Genomic DNA, 11,951 nt, shown 5'->3' on the forward strand with positions numbered 1-11,951 from the left:
TATTCTGCTTCTGCTGTGGATAATGCTACAGAATTTTGTTTCTTTGAAGACCATGAAACTAGAGAATGTCCTAGAAAATGACACGTTCCACTTGTGCTTTTTCTATCTATTTTACATCCAGCAAAGTCTGCATCTGAATAACTAATCATTTCAAATCCAGATTCCTTTGGATACCATAAACCTAGTTCAAGTGTACCTAGGAGATACCTAAGAATTCTTTTTATTGCTGTTTGATGTGATTCTTTTGGGGCTGACTGAAATCTGGCACACATACATACGCTGAACATAATATCTGGTCTACTTGCTGTTAAATAGAGTAGGCTTCCTATCATTCCTCGATAATGCTTTGTATCAACTTGTTTCCCTTTTTCATCTCTTTCAAGACTAGTTGAAGTACTCATAGGGGTTCCTATGGGTTTACTTTCTTCCATATTAAACTTTTTTAACATGTCTTTAATGTATTTAGTTTGATTTATAAAGATTCCATTTCTTGTTTGTTTGATTTGTAATCCAAGAAAGTAATTTAATTCTCCCATCATACTCATCTCAAACTCTTTTTGCATACATGTGGCAAATTCTTTACATAGATCTTTATTTGTTGCTCCAAATATAATATCATCCACATATATTTGAACTAGTAACAAATCTTTGTTTTTAGTTTTAATGAATAAGGTACTATCAACTTTTCCTCTTGTAAATTCATTTTTGAGTAAGAACTTACTTAATCTCTCATACCAAGCTCTTGGAGCTTGTTTCAGACCATAAAGAGCTTTTGTCAATTTGAATACATGGTTTGGATGTTTAGAATTTTCAAACCCTGGGGGTTGTTTGACATATACTTCTTTGTTTATATATCCATTAAGAAATGCACTCTTCACATCCATTTGATATAGCTTAAAGTCCTTATGGGCAGCATAGGCTAAGAGCATCCTAATAGCTTCCATTCTTGCTACAGGTGCAAAAGTTTCATCATAATCTATTCCCTCTTCTTGATTATATCCTTGTGCCACTAACCTGGCTTTATTTCTTACAACAATTCCGTTTTTATCTTTCTTATTTCTAAAGACCCATTTTGTTCCTATAATCGATTTATCTTTGGGTTTTGGTATTAGTTCCCATACTTGACTTCTTTCGAATTGATTTAATTCCTCTTGCATAGCAATAATCCAAGAGTCATCATTTAAGGCATCTTCAATATTTTTTGGTTCATATTGGGATAAGAAGGCACAATAATTGCAAATATTTTTTAGTGAGGCTCTAGTAGTTATTCCTTTTGATGTTTCACCTAAAATTAGTTCTTTTGGGTGATTTTTGTCATATTTCCACTCTTTAGGAAGTTTAAGTTTTTCTGAAAGGTTTTCATTTAATGTATCATTATCCTTTTCTTCCTTTATTTCAAGAACTTCTTCTTTTTGTGAAATAACTTCTTTTTCATCATTCATATTTTTTATATTATAACAATTTGATTCATCAAAGGTTATATGAATTGATTCCATAATTGTAGAAGTTCTTTTATTATAAATCCTATAGGCTTTACTATTTGTAGAATAGCCTAAGAAAATACCTTCATCTGACTTTGCATCAAATTTTCCTAGGTCATCTTTAGTATTTAAAATCAAACATTTGCAACCGAATACATGAAAGTAGGATATATTTGGTTTTCTATCTTTCCAAATTTCATATGGTGTTTTATCTATTTTCGATCTTATAGATACCCTATTTACAATATAACATGCTGTATTTACAGCTTCTGCCCAAAAATATTTAGGTAAACTATTTTCATTGAGCATCGTTCTTGTCATTTCTTGCAAAGTTCTATTTTTCCTTTCAACAACTCCATTTTGTTGTGGAGTTCTAGATGCTGAAAAATTGTGAGTTATTCCATGTTCATTACAAAATTTTTCTACTTCTTTATTTTTAAACTCTTTTCCTTGGTCACTTCTAAAGCTTGTTACATTATAACCTTTCTCATTTTGTAGTTTCTTGCATAAGGTTATTAGTTTATTGCAAGCTTCATCTTTGTTTGCTAAGAATATTACCCAAGTAAATCTTGAAAAATCATCTACTATTACAAAAGCACTTGATCTGGAAACTTTAGAGGATTTCTCAATTTCAAAATTCTTTTGAATATTTCATCAAAGTTCTTTCTCTCTTTCTTTGTACTTTCTTTTCTCTAATTTAAAATGTTTGAGATTAGAACTATTTATAGAGTTTTTTTTTGAAATCATCCATTACTCCCAAGGATTTTTAAAATTCATTTCCAAATATTTTGAAATAAATATGTTTAAAAGCATGGTTTAAAAAATCTTCTCTTTTTAAGCCCTTTTTATTTATAAAAAAAATACCTTTTAGAGTATATATGTTTTAAAAAAATATTTTTTATTTTCCAAATATTTTGAAATAAATATGTTTAAAAACTTCATTATTTCAAAAAAAATTTCTTTTCTTAAACCCTTTCTTTTTATGGATTTAAGAAATATTCTTTTGAGTATATATATATAAAAACATATTTTTGAATTTTTATGAGCTTCAAATTTCTTTATACTTAAGATTTACTTTGAAGTACTTATATTTGAGAATATCCTTAAAAGTATAATCTAGTCTTCAAAACTTGTTCTTCCACCATCTTTGTAGTTGCATTCTTTCCTTTGAGCTTTTCACAATATGACTTCATTCTTCATGCTTTTTGTAATCCATGAACTTTCTTAAACACTTGAGCTCTGTTATTTTCCTGAACACTTTTACTTGAAACATATTAAATATATCATTTGATTTGTTATCATCAAAATAAGAATTGTAAGCCTTATTAGGCCAACACCCAGCTCAAAGTCTCCACCGGCGGACACTATGGTGTTGCCGGTGTCGGTAAGGTATTGAGTTGGCGTTAAGGTCTCTGGTGCGGCGGAGAGAAGGCAGAGGTAGAGCAAGATTGAGCAGAGAAGGAAAGCATCGGGAGTGAAGCCCTTCATTGATTTCGAAAAAATGCGATGCTTCTCATCAGATTGTGGTGACTGGAGCAATATCTGACGGGAAATGCAGAGGGTAGCATCCGAGAAGTTGAGACCTCAGTAGTAGTTTCCCCTTACTCTCTATTTTTTCTGTGTGCCGATTTGGACCATTTGGTGTTGATAGTCTCGATCTGTGGCTGTGATTTGTGAAAATCGTCTGATTCGCCTCAGCCCTCGGCTAAGACTTGACGCTCCAGTCTAGCAGTTTGCACTCTCCAATCCAGCCTGCGGAGTTTTTTCTTGAAAAAAAAAAAATTGATTTCATTTTATATGAAATGTTTATTTTTATTTTTTAATAAATAATTTTTTTAACTAGTGAATTTTTTTTAAACAAGTTACCCATTATTACTCATTTAATAAATGAACGAATTCAAATTTATATTACAGTTATTCATTAATAAACGTGTCAATCTAAATCCAAATTCATTTTATTTGTGTAAAATTCGTCTTAAACCAACCACCTACTTTGTGATTTTTATGGGCAAGCCGAAGTGGGATTTTTGAAATTGTTCCTTGGAGCATTCACTGTTTTCTACCTCGGTGCATGAGAAAATTAATGATTGGACTTCACGTCTTATGTTTTTTGTTGTTGGGCAACTTGAGTAGCTTCAATAAACCACATCTGATTTTCCTTTTTAAAATTTTCTGTCACCTTTTTCGATACGAAGGAATTATCCAAGGAATTTATGCTACTTCTTTTTTTGCTAAAGCAATGTGCAATAGGACACATTGGATGGTGAAAAAAATTTATTTGTCGAAGAAGTTTATGACCTTGCTAGATATGCTCAAAATATAATTTATTTTGTTTATATCCTACTCTTTTTGATTAATGTCAAAAGGAGAGAAGTTTTTGAGCAAAAATGGAAAATTGAAAAATTGGAGCTTGGTATTGAAAATTTCTTTAGAAAAAGGAGGAGAAGTATTTGACAATTAAATGATCTTAAACTTAACATAGTGAGATGAGCATGATAATGTATTGTATTGAATTGGTTTTGATATGAATCTTGAAATTATAAATATGTTGAAGATGATGTTTATTGAAAGGGGAAGTCTTTTTAAGGCTTACTCATATTTTTGTTCCTTATTTGTCATTATTAAAAAGGAAGAGATTGTTAGTCTTACAAGACTTAACATCCTATTTTGATGCTAACAATCAAGTGAAATTTAACATATTTGTTGAGTAATGATATTTCAGGATTTAAGAAAGAGTATGCGCTAAAAGCTTATATTTCAAAGAATGTTGATCATATGAAACTTAAAGCATGGATTTCAAGATGATATTTTAAAACTTGAAGTATATGAGAGAGAGCTTGAAAGTATATCAAAGCTTGAAGAAAAACAAGAGAGGCAAAAAGAAAGCAAAGAAAGAGAGCCCAAAGAAAAGACAAGCATGAAGACTCAAGCGCCAAGAATGTTCAAAGTCTTAGAAGTCTTTATGTAAATGCTTCATATTTTAAATATCTTTTGAAATATTGTTGAAACTCTTTAGAAGATATATATGAAGTTAGAGACCTATTTTAAAACCCTAGAAAATGTGTTAGACAAAGTTATATTTAAATCTTTCAAGTAACAAAAGGGTTTAAAAATGAAAGATTTTCAAAAAAATGATTGGTCAATCGACCGACTAGAAAACACTGAGATTGGCCAACTGATAGACCAAACATCAGAATGAATAAATACCCAGCCGACTGATTTTTGAATTGTGTCGAGCCAGTCAACTGACATTTATTTGGGTCAAATTCTGAACATACAGAAAGGTGTCAACCATCTGTCTAGCCGACTGACCCTGTGAAAATTGCTTACTAAGTCGCCTGTCCAGCCAACTGACTCTACAGGAATTTGAATTTTTGAACTTAATAGGAAATTTCTAAAAATCAGTTTTTCAAATATAAACGTTATAAAAACTTGATGGACACTCCAAGTAACTTGAAGAACAAGGAAACTAATCCTAAAAAACCTATAAATACCACCTTAATCCCAAGAAATCATTAACCAAACAATTACATAGCACACTTGCATTAAAACTCTCAATCTCTCTTAAAGTTCTCTATTGCTCATACTCTTACTTGGGGAAATCATCTAAATTGCTGCTGAAATATCAACCTACGGTTCTCATACTGAGTTTTCTCAATCACAAAAGAACCATTGGTGATCTCTACACTTGAGCTTCAATTCTATTTCGTATTTGGTATTTAAATTGTTGAAGTATGTAATGCTGAATTTGTACTAATCTACTCTGTTTTGAGAGTGTTCTTGTGCGCAATGTTTACTTCATATTTCTTGTAGCTCTTGGACGATTCAAGGTGTTTGGATAGTTGGCTAAGCGTGGGAATATCACTTAGAGAGGCGAGCTCTAGCCTAATTGAAGGAGTGACAAAGTGAGGGGATATCACTTGGAGAGGCAGGCTTTAACCTACTAAAGGAGTGTGTAAACAGTGTTTTTCTACTCGGCAAAGGAACTGGTTTCAGTGAATCCTTTAGTGGTTTGCCAAATGCGAGGATGTAGGTTGGGTATAAGTCGAACCTCGTAAAAGTCGTGGTCTCACTCTCTCTTTCCCTTACTCTTTATCTTCAGCACATATAACCTGCGTGGATGATTTAATTTCCTAATCATATATACTACGTAAATTTGGAAATTAAGTAAACTTAAAATCTAATTTTGATTTAGGTTGCGGAAACCAAAAGGGAGCACGTTGATTAATCCATACTTTACGGAAACCATAAGAGAGTACGCTAATTGTTTAACACTCAAAGATAAATTAACTAAGAGTTTATTTGAATTTTGAATTTTGGGAAGAATGTGGATGTTTTGTTGAAAATCACTTTGAGAAAGCAAATTCATTACCACGGGGCTTGAATCAAACTTTCATATTTACAAGGTTGCAAACAAACAAAAGTTGAATCTTATTTCTTAGTTTGGATATTGTGGTTGATTGGAAAATTGATTGGCTTGGTTGATTGATTGGCTACTTGATTGTTTAAATACTTATGTTGTGGACGTGAATTGAATTTTGTTTTAAGTATTCATTGTGTATTTGATAAATCAACAAGAAGTCAAGAATTTGTCGAAAAAAATTAAAAGAAATTTTTAAATCCAATTCACCACCCCTCTTGTGACTGCATCTTAGTTTTCACTACAATTGAAACAAGGTCAGACATATCAAACCTGATTGCTCGTTGCTGAAAAATGAGTTTAGGAAAAAGAAAAAAGCCATGAAAGCGGGCACCTCGTGGGATAGACAAAACAGCAGCGATTCAGATTCAGATTGCAACGATTCTAAGTTTGCAAACTTGTGCCTGATGGCACGGGATGATGAGTTATTGTCTTCTTGTTCCTTATCTTTGTATTATTCTGATGATGATTGTGATTCTGATAGCATGCCTACTTTTAAAGAATTGCAATATAAATATATTCATGTATCTAAATTGTTAAACGAAATGACCAAGGAGAATGATGTTTTGAAAAAGAAATGTGAAAATTGGTCAAAACTGTTTGAAATTGCAAAGAATTCTCATGTCTCGATTCTTAAGAAAAATATTTGAAAATTGCTGAGCTTGAGAGAAAATTTGAGGATAATTTCAAATTTGTTTTTAAATTTAGTAGTGCCAACGCAATTTTAAAAAACTTTTGGGGCCTAAAGAAACTCTCTTAGCAAAAAGGTCTTGGATTTAATGGTATTGAAAACGTGAGACGACCTAATCTTTATTTGGGACATTTTACTAGAGAATCAAAATCTCAAATTCCACCTAAAGATCCTCAGTGTATAATGATATGTTTTAAATGTAAACAAATTGGTTATATTTAGTTTTACTGTCCATTTAGAAATAGACATGTAAGAATTAAAAGGGTGTAGAGAGTCAAAGGTGATCCAGGCACTAACCCTTGTGGACCCCACAGAATTTGGAGACCAGCATCAGTTACTTAAATTTTCTTGCAGGTGTGCTTAAGATCATCCTCTTCCAAGGACAAGTGGTGTAACAACCTGCTATTTAACTTGGGTTTTTTTTTTTTTTTTTTCTATACTATAACATTTATAATGCTCTGATACCAAACTGAATTAAACCCAACCATCAACCTAAGCAATGAGAAGCAGAAATCAGATGAACACAACCATATATAATTATATACAGTACCAGAGTGCTAAAATGTTTCCCAAAATATACATATATGTTTCCAAAAATACCCTCAACTAGCTAGGGTTATACAAAAAAAATACTCCCAAAATACTCACTCTACTGTCAGGGCAAAACTGAGGCCTCTCTATTTACGGGCCTGGTCTGCTCGCCTACCTGGATCACCTGAAAAATGTTAAAGTAATGGGATGAGCCAATGCTCAGTAAGATGAAATATGCTATTGCTAATGTGTAGCAATTGAGTTACAATACTGTGAAAATCTATTACTATATAATCATGTATCACTGAATCTATAAATACAATACCAATAATATAAACAATCACCTTTTCCCTGTTGCTTAGCATATCTGTACTTTTAGGTTTCTACTCAAAATACTTCTAATATATATAAGTATATTTTCTGTCTCTGTAAATTTGTATATACATAATAATAACTAAAAACTTCCCTGTAGATAATTGTGTGTCATGATTTAACCCCTCATGCAAGGTTGTGAGGCCCATAAGCGGGATCTACCTTAGCTGGCCGACCAGGATAAACCACTATACTTCATCAGTCTAATCAGCCCTCCTTAACCCATATCTGATGGGGAGTCTGTCAACTCGTGGGCTCTATACGATCGATTGTTATACCATGAAATATCTGAATAGGTGGTTGCACTCTATATACTGTATGTAACTACGATACCGTGTTTTGTAAACTGTATGGTCCAACAGGGTTTGATACTATACAATACATCTCTATAAACAACTATTTATTTTACCATGATTTTGTAATAACTGTATCAACCATGACGTTGTAGAAAACTGTATCTATATCAACTGTGTTTCTGTAATTAACTGTAAGTCTGTATGTCATGGTACTATAAAACTGTATAATCATGGTATTTCTGTAATTGCTGTAAAATATATTCACTGTCTGTATATTCTGTAAAACATATCTCTGAAAAATACTGTAAAGCATGTTTTTGTACTATATCCCTATTATCAAGCCACATAATAATTTGAAAACATATTAATCATACTTGATATACTGTATAAATCTCTATTGTGAATAATACTCTGGTAGAATATTTATATATATATATATATATATATATAATTTTATACTAAAATCATACTCGAATAACCTAGCATAGCATATTTCTCTTACGTGTTTCCTACTAAAAATCCCCTACTATGACGAGTCCTACACTCGCAGGGTTCTCCACTCAACACCCTGAAAAATCAAATATCTCAAAACGAAACATCATTATTTCTTTGCCTACATCATTTCCTACAACTGCCAGAAGGCCAAAAATTAACTAAAAGGCCTTACCCTAATTCTGGGGAGAAATTCGACTCGATCCCACCGACGATCCACCCTAGTAGACTTGAAGAGAACTCCGCTAAGAGCGTCGTGGTGACCTCAGATTGCCGATCCGACAACTGACGGGGCTGAAATTGAAGAAACATGGGAGAGGGACCGTAGAGAGAGGATAGAGAGAGTCTTCAATGAAATCTCTGCATAAAAACTGAGTTTAAGCACTATTTATACTGCAGGATTCGTCGACGTGCCATGTCACCTCGTCGACGAGTCCTGTAGAAAGTTCGTCGACGAACCTACACCCTCGTCTTTCCTTCCTCTTTATTATTTAAATATCATTATTCTTCGGGTCATTACATTCTCCCCTCCTTATAAAATTTCGTCCTCAAAATTTACTATTCATATAGCTCATGTTGACCTTATAGGTCACGCCCAGTTTTGATAATGACAAATACTCTTGTATTTAATAAATATCTAGTTTATGTGCATGTCTATATTAGCAGATACATTGACGACATGTGAAAGCTTAAAGTGGGAAGACCCAATATATATTGTATTTCATGGTATAATATGGTTTATTTATATGCAAAGGGTCTGTAATAGTAATTAGGATATTTGGTTTGTAATAAGCACACACAACACATGCATGGTTTATTATGTAAGCTCAAACCAAATACAAACTAAAAGTGACCGTAGAAAGACCTTAGGGTCGGTTGACTGAAGGTCGACCAACACTGGGCTTTTTCAGTGTCTTTAATTGGACATAAATGACCCTAGGACACATACATTTGCACCTATGTTTGTTAGACACTTGATTAGGGTTTGTGTGATTCATAAAAGGACCGAAATACACACATTGTGCACTTTCGATCGACTGGCCAAGACAGTTCATTTTGGCTTAGTCGATCGAACCAGACCTAAGTCAACTGTTGACCAAGGTCCTGGTCGACCGAACCAACGCAGTTCAAAACCCCCGGTCGACTGAAACCTCCAGAGGTCAATAATTTGACCATCTGGTCGACTGAGCAATTTTTGTACTCCAACTACCTGGTCGACCGAGGGTCCTCAGGAAAAATCTCAACGGTCTGGTCGACCGAACCAGCCAGTTCAAAATGGCCTGGTCGACCAAACCTTGGTCAAATGGGAAATCGCCCACTTTCGATCGATCGACCACTCAGTTCAAAAATGCCCTGGTCGACCGAACCATATAAGACCCGGTCGACCGAAACCTTTCTGGTTGACCAGACCTCTCGGGTTGCCCTGATTTTTTTACCACAGTTAAGATTATTAAATAGGGTTAAAATGTTTAAAATGTCATTAAACTTTTCTAACAATTCCTAATAGGTCCCAACAGTAAAAAATCATGGCATGTCTATATATACCCCTTCATTTGGGAAAATTAAGATAAGATTAGCAAATCAAATTCTCTCAAGCCAAAAATTTCCTATTGCTTATATTTTCTCTACAAACACTCTAGCTTACCTTCCAAAGTTACAAAATCCTCCATAAGTGTTTTTGAGTGTTTAAATATGAAGGTTTTGCTCTCTCTTTTTGCTGTGAGATTGATTCATTTTTATTGAGAGCCAAACCCAAAAGGATTCTTAGGGGACTTTGCTAATAAACTCATCCTAAGAAGACTTTACTAAATCTTCTGAGATTGCACATTCATTGCAACATCTTGAGAAGCTCGTATTTGCTTTTGGTTGCAAAATATTTTCAAATTCATTTACAAATATCTATTGTTCTTTATCTTGAAAACCATTTGAGGAGATATTTGTTTTTGAGGTGAAACATCTTTGTTGCAATATTTATTCACTCACATATTATTTGCTGAAAACAAAGATTATATATATTTTGCAGTCCAAGCATATACATATTTATATGATTGAGATATTTTGCTGATTGATACACTTGAGGCTTGGTTGATATTCTGTGTGAACTCGTTTGATTTAATATTGTGAGATACACAGATTGCTGTTCACACTCTCACGTATGCATTATACTGATAGAAAACATATTTGAGAGTTGGAATATTTAGACCACACTAAGCTTACATTTTAAATCATCTGTGGTGTTTGTGATTGAACGCATTTGGGTACAAATCTGCTTTATGTGAAAGCACTTTTATATTGTACCATTTGATTGTATATCTAAATGATTCCAGGTGTGGCCTGAGGGGGCAGCAATCCAGCTCGGTAAGGATTGGTGTAAAGGTTGAGGTCAATCCTATGCTAATTGACCTGGTTTGTATAGGTTTCGTTCCACCCGTTTAAGTGAGCAAGTTATTGTGATAATCCTTGTGCTAGTTAGCCAAGGCAGGGACGTAGGCAGTTGGCCGAACCTCGATAACATATTTGCGTGTCACCCTCTCTTTACTACTTTCTGGTGCTTGTATGATTGATTAAACTACTTTATTTAATTTGTGATATATTTGTATTACTTGCACTAGATTTAAGATAGGATTGTGAACATACTGCTGTTAGGAGGAATACCTAGGGGTTAAATTTTAAAAATACCAATTCACCCCCCCTCTTGGGATCACGGTAAAGCTAACAGCTCATCATCCCTTAAAGGCAAAATGGTCTACTTATTTTATTACCTACCCTCACTTATGGCGGAGGAATACTGTGGTTACATGGGTAGTTCTGGGAGATTACAAGTGTAAAAGAAAATTCCCCCAAAACCAAAACACTACCTATCCTATACACTACATTACAATTCCACTATGTTAAATAAAATAAAATTACTATTACCTTAATTATATATCACTGTTGTATTCACTGAATAAGGGGGGATATTTCTGTCTGATATCATCTTCAAGCTCCCCCGAGGCTTCTTTTATTGTGTGATTCCTCCACGGGACTTTTACTAATGGTATCTTCTTACTACGCAATTCCTGTTCTTTTCTATCTAAGATTTGTACTAGAGTTTCCTCATATGTTAGATCACCCCTGAGTTCCAATTCTGCATAGCTGATGATATGGGAAGGATCTGGGACGTATTTCCTTAACATAGATACATGAAACACATCGTGAATGTTCCTGTTTCCATTTTCCTTCCACTTTATTATTTAAATATCATTATTCTTCGAGTCATTACAAGTGGTACCTGGGTAGCGGCTGCTCACAGCATATGACCAGTGACAAGGCCAAGTTCACATCCATCACTCCCAAGGATGGAGGATACGTGACATTCAGAGGCAATGCAAAGGGGTGAATCATCGGTGTAGGTAAGGTTGGTAAGAAATCTTTCTTGATTATTGATAATGTATTACTTGTTGATGGTTTGAAACATAATTTGTTGAGTATTAGCCAATTGTGTGATAAAGGGTATAAAGTATCTTTTGAAAATGATAAATGCATTATGGAAAGCAAATCTGATAACAAAGTACTTTTTACTATTGAATGCATTGAAAATGTGTATACAACTAGTTTTGATAAGTTAGCTTCTCAACAAGTTACATGTTTTTCTTCAATAAATGAAGTCAATTGGTTATGGTATAGAC

The sequence above is a fragment of the Malania oleifera genome, chromosome 1, assembly GCF_029873635.1.
Source record: "Malania oleifera isolate guangnan ecotype guangnan chromosome 1, ASM2987363v1, whole genome shotgun sequence".
Classification (NCBI taxonomy): Eukaryota; Viridiplantae; Streptophyta; class Magnoliopsida; order Santalales; family Ximeniaceae; genus Malania; species Malania oleifera.